Source organism: Geospiza fortis, unplaced genomic scaffold (genome assembly GCF_000277835.1).
Source record: "Geospiza fortis unplaced genomic scaffold, GeoFor_1.0 scaffold11, whole genome shotgun sequence".
In the NCBI taxonomy this organism is placed as follows: Eukaryota; Metazoa; Chordata; class Aves; order Passeriformes; family Thraupidae; genus Geospiza; species Geospiza fortis.
This window is the reverse complement of record NW_005054304.1, coordinates 386550-392453: the sequence shown is the minus strand read 5'-3', so window position 1 is coordinate 392453 and position 5904 is coordinate 386550. Positions and strand designations below refer to the sequence as shown.

General features: G+C 53.1%; 1 protein-coding gene across 1 annotated transcript in view; it reads right to left on the bottom strand.

Annotated features, from left to right (window-relative positions):
* The window catches only part of LOC102039574 (fibroblast growth factor 5), a 15850-nt gene that overhangs the window by 7468 nt on the left and 2478 nt on the right, over positions 1–5904 (bottom strand). The gene's annotated exons all lie outside the window — the stretch shown is intronic.

The following is a 5904-nucleotide window of genomic DNA, read 5'->3' as shown; positions in this document are numbered from 1 at the left end:
GAGGGACACAGGCTCGAGGAGCTGCAGCCTGCCTGGGTGACACCTGGCACAGGCTGGCGCGAGCAGATGATCTCACAGCATTGCTGCCATTTCAAACCATTTCTCAGCAGATATCTATATCCACAGAGCTATATGCACAAGTGTTATATATAGACGTGTATACATAGACTGCCCTATATATAGATGCACATACCTGCAGGAAGGTCAGGGCGCTTAAACCTTGTTTACTTCTCCCAGCTGTAGTGGTTAGCCTGGTAAAAGCCATGACTTCCACTTACCCACCTCCTCTTGAATTACACGCACATGCTGATCCCCAATCCGGATCCCTGAGAAGCATGAGGAGCTGCAGGACTTCCTCACCTCTTGAGCGGTGTTTGTGCAAGACTTCCGGTAGCAGCACAGCTGAGGAGAGAAGGCCACCTTGCTCCAGGAGGATTTCCTCTTGGGCATCTTGGTGTAAAGGCTGCAGCAGGTACAGGATCACGGCAGCAAAATCCCTGTTCTCCATCTGAGGCAGCAGAAACCACTTCTGCCCCTGAAAGTAAAAAGCAAATTCAAAAATGTTCACAGTTACCATCCTGGGGGTGAGCAGGCACAGCAGCAGCCCAGGAGCAGAAAGGAGGCACCTGCCTGCCCAGGCCAGGGATACTCACCTTTGGAAATCATCTGTGGCCAGAGGTTCACCAGCAAGTCCAGCCCCCTCAGCTTCCACCCTATTGTGCACCCTCACAGTTTCCAACAGCACTCCTGGCCCCACCCTGGCTGCCAGGCATCCTCTGCTCACTCACACTGCTGTTATTTCCCCCCTGAAGAATTCCCAGACATCTCAAACCTCCGAGGGAGGGTGGCCACCAAGAAGTCACACCAGCCAGGTGTTCTTGCCCAGGCTGGTCCCCAAGACCTGCTTTTGGAAGGACCCCCACTGCAGTGAACATTCCTGGCCCTTTCTGGGGGAGGGCCCAGTGAGGCAGCAGAGCCCTTGGGGGTTCACTGATTGCCTGGACTCCTCTTTCCTTTGTTGTGGAATAGGACAGCTGCAGGACAGCACCCCCCTTCTCTGGGGACTCCCTTGCGCCCCTCAGAGCAACACCCAACCACCCTCACTGTGGAGATGTGACTGACACAAGTCCCCATAGCATAAGGTGTGTTTTCATCCTCACCGTGACACTTCAGAGCTCACAAACAGTGCTGTGTGGTTCTGGGTGCTTCCTAATTCTTCCCCTGCCTAACACATCCTTTTCAAATACTCCAGGCACTCCTGCATCACAGCTCAAAAAAAGCCCCAAAGAACACCAATGTAACAACAAACCAAACATGAGGTTTAAACCTAAATAAATAAGCAGATGTAATAGTGAACTTCCCAGAGCAATTGTGTGTAATTGCCTTTGGCAGTAGCAACCCTCACTCACACACACCAGCAGCTTCGGAAGCCTAATGCTGATGTTATGTTATTTAAATTATTCAGGGCTCGGTTACAGAGAAAAGTCGGCAAATGGGAAGGCAAAGTTGTGTTTCAAGTGTAAAATTCCCTGACTGAAGATGAGAAGGACTCTTCTGAGCCTGTTTGATCTGCTGCAGAGCACCGGGCCTGCGAGCTGCGCCACAGGAACGCTCCCCCCTCCCAATGTCAGCCTGGTGCTGCTAAATTGCCACTTAAAAATACACCAGGCAAAGCATGGAGAGACATGAGAGCAGCCAGCAGAGCCTGGAAACAAAACCCCTGCAACGAGGATGTGCCTGAAGGAGACTCACCACAGTCAAAGGGGGATGGCTGGTCCCCAGGTCCCCCTGCACATCCCTCTGGAAGTATCTCCTCTCCTGAAACACAGAGAACCACAGCTGCTCCAGGAGCTTTGCAGAACCAAACGCTCCACCAGGAGGAGGTGCATTGAAAAAGGTTAATTTGATTAGGATGATTGTCCAAACCTGTTACCAGGAGGGAGGATGTGCATTAGAACAGGTGAATTCAATTGAGATGATTGTCCTCCTCTTACATAATTAAGATGATTATTACCTTCAGGTGGTGGGGAAAGCACAGGTGCAAGTGGTTAACATGCCCCACAGGCACGAATGTCACTGAGATCACTCAGAAGCCACCTCACAAGCCACCGGGATAAGGAAAGAAAAAAATTCTAACAAGTGAAAAGCACTATGTCTTTAAATAAAACTCAGAGCACTCGAGGCATTCCAGTATTCTGCAGGACAGCAGTGTATCTCACAGAAATATCCCCCCCTGTGTTTTGGTTTTTGTTTGTCTTTGTTCTAAGCACACAATCAACACGTTCTGTACTGGGCCAGGTCTTTCCCCACTCCAAATCAGTCCTTAGCAGCAGGGAAAGCAGGGAAGGAATACCATACAGTTCATGGGATTTTCAAACAAGGGAACCACTTCAGCCTTTCTTAGACATCCACAGCTGAACAACGCGTTTTCCAGAGCTGGGTGTTGCAGTGAAATCCTAGTAGCTGATTTTCCAAATGTAACCAGTGAGAGGTTAACTGGAGATAGGCACTGCACACAGAGGAGCTCGGCCTCCTCGCAGCAGTGGCAGCAGATGTCCATCCGTCCAGCACGCTGCTTGGCACCTTCACACACAGCACAAAACCCAACACACAGATTTTGGGGTGGCCTCAGGAAGGCTGTGAGGATTTTCAGAGGTTGTGAGAGCCTCGCCTGTACACCTCTCTCCATACCTAGGGGACAGAATCTATGTGACATTCTGTACAGCCCGTGCCCACACTGGGGAGCAGTTCAGGTGCCCAGTGCTAATCCATTCCCAAACCTACACAGGCACAGCTCCTGCTGGCTTGGGCAGGAGGGGATCAGGCCCCCAGGCAGGCAGCTAGCCCCAGCTCCAGCCCAAAGTGCACAGCCTGTGGGTCTGCTGCCCAAGGCTGCCTTCAAACAGAAACCTCTGTGGGTGCAAAGCTGTCTTCTGCTCCCCAGGAGCAGCATTAAAATCAGGATTTGTTGAATTATTATCACTGTGATTTGCAGTGTGGCCCAGCTACAGGGAATGCGGAGCAGTCTAAGTGCCGCAGGGCATAGGGAAGGGGCTCCCCAAATCTGAAGGCTGCTTGTCCTTATTCCCAGCTCCTACTTGCTCTTCCTCTGCAGCACATCAAAGATGCCCCTTGTCGGTGGGTTTCAGAGGCAAATGCATCTGTGGGCTCTGGCAGAGGCTTACAAGGGCAGCTCTGTCCCAGAGAAATGCCCCAGAAGGGAATTTTCTGGTCTGTGATGTCAGGTGAGGACCCTGCATGGGGGAAAGCCAGCTGGTGCCACAGCCCAGTCAGCTTCTGTGCTGTGCAGAGACACAGCACAGCATCAACCGCAGACAGGGAAAGACATCTAAAGAAAAAAAAAATAAGGAAAAAAATGAAAATAAAAAAAATTCTCTTCCTGTTTCCTAAGCAGCAGAAATGATGACAAAGGAGCAGTATGTGGCAATGGTACCCTTGCTGACCTGAGGAGAGCCAGCAACCCTCTGGGGAATGAGGGATGTGCTGTGGCCAAGCCCTGATCCCAAAAGGCCCAAGGGGAACCTCTGTGAACCCTCTCCATACAACAGCCAACTCCTCAGGATCATGGGCACTGCCTGCCCTTATTACAGCATGTTCTGCTTGTGCAGGAAGCATCAGTTGGAGTTTGATTTATCACTTTGGAGTTCGATATCTGATTTCACCAAAACAAAGTTTTGGATTAAATTCCCTAGCCTGTAGATTTTTGTGCTTTTAGACAGAAACAGCGTGAGCTTTGTGTGGCAGTAACAATGCAGGCACCTGCTGCACCACGTGTGCCCTGTCTAACAGTGCTTTTAGAGGGCTGACTGCAACCCCTGATCCAACCCCAGTGGGAGAAGTCCTGGGGTTTAGCAGAATGCCTTCTGAGAGAGTCCCAAGGAACACACAGAAAGCATGCTGCTGCAGGAGGCTGCCAGGGCAGGGGCACAGCACACCCCACGGCTGTGAAAAGCCATACAATATTTGGGGTAGATGGAGGAGACTGTGAAACCTGCGGGCGTGTGCTGGGTTCCCGAGTGCACCTTCGTGCAGCGGAAGCACCATCCCTCCAGTAGCAGCACCCGGACAAGCGCAGGGAGCCAGGCAGAACATAACTAACGCCGCCGCTGTGAACCTCCCCGGCTGCGGGAGGGAGCCGGCCCCAAAGCCGGCCCGGGGCTGTCGGAGAGGCGAATCCCGCAGCCCGCCCGCATCCCCCGGAGCCCGGGGAGCATCCCGGGGAACCCTCAAAAGCGGGACGAGCCGGGGTGGCACTGCTTTTTAAGGAAAATCCACGGGATGATCAGTGTCTCGCCCCCGCAATTAACGGCGGCAGGCGAGGCTATGTGTATTCCAGAGGCAAGGAATGAGAGCAGGGGGCCGCTCCGGATCCTGGCGTGCCTTGGGGGTCATTGGTACCGGCGTGCCGGGGTCAGCGCGCTGAGAGCGAGCAACATCAGCGGGAAGCTGCATCACGGGTACCCCGTGCAAACCCCAAACCCCACGGCCGCCGACGCCGGTGGCACCTGGACCCCATTGATGTGACATTGTGGGCTCCAGCCTTGCACAGCTCCGGCAGCTTTGGGATATTGTCCCTACCAGTGACCTGGCACAGCGTCGGTGCCGGGATGATGGCAGCCTGTGTGTGGAAATGGGTTTCCTGAACATCCCCGGGCTGTGCGTGCCCCGGTGCCCTCCCGTGCCCCCCAAAGCGGGGCTGGCACTGAACGCGCCCGCTGCAGGCTGTGCACCCGTGCCCGGGAGTGTCCCCCTTGTCTTGGCCCTCCCGGGCGCCCCTGGCTGCGATGCCACCACCCCGGTAATGCACCAGGACAGAGGGGACCCACCCCTGGCCCCTTCAAGCGCTCCCTACCCCACGACACTGTAGGCTGGGGGCTCCCCTGGGTCCTGTCACCCCAGACAACCTCCGGGCCACCTCCGTGGCTGTGCCCATCCTGCAAGCCCGCGACCACCCACAGCCGTGGCAAGGGTGGGGAGCAATACGGGCTGCTGGAAGAGGGTAGGTGGGAAAATAGCAAAACACAGAAAGACAGAAAGAAAAAGAAAGGTAAAATGAAATAAATTAAAGACAACCAAAAGACGAAGGGGAGAGGAAAGGAAGGGAAAAACAGGATGAAGGAGAGAGATAAAGGCTGAATAAAATGCCGGACGAAAGCAAAGACGCAAAGAGGAAGGACGGACAGATGTCGGAGGGGCCGAATGGAGGGAGGCAGGGGAGCAGGGAAGGAGAGCACAGAGAACAGGCGGCGTGGTCGGGCTTTCCTGCCCTTCCCTGCGGCCCGGTGCGGCCGGGAACACCATTGCCATCCCTTCGCCACCCCTTCGTCACCGCCCGCTCCCCCGCATCGATTAACGTCCAGGTGCTTTGAAGAAAATAAAGTCATTTATTGTCAAAGCATCCAACATACCCGGATAAACTATAAAGTTTAATAAATCTTTTTTTTTTTTTCCAGAGGGGCGAGGAAAAAAAAAAAAAAAACAAAAACCAAACCCAAACGGGAAAGGGAAGGTAAACACGGAACTACCGAGACTCCATTCCACGGGCACCAGTGACACTCGGGGGGAAGGGGCGCGGGCGGCGGGGCCGGATAGGGGTAGCGCCCGGTGCATGCAGGACCCCGGCCCGCCGCCCGCCGGCCCCGCCGCGCTCCCCTCGCCCTTATCTTCATATCCAAAATAAAAATTTACCCTGACATAGAATTATTATTACATCTAAACCATAAGTGCTTAATAATTTAAGTAGAAACGTATGACAAATGCATCAATATGTTGCAATATATGACATTTTAAAAAATGTATTTTTAAGTCATTTTTTTTTCTTTTTCCCGGTGCTTCTCTTTTCTCTCTCTCTCTTTTTTTTTTTTTTTCTTTTACCTTCATTTT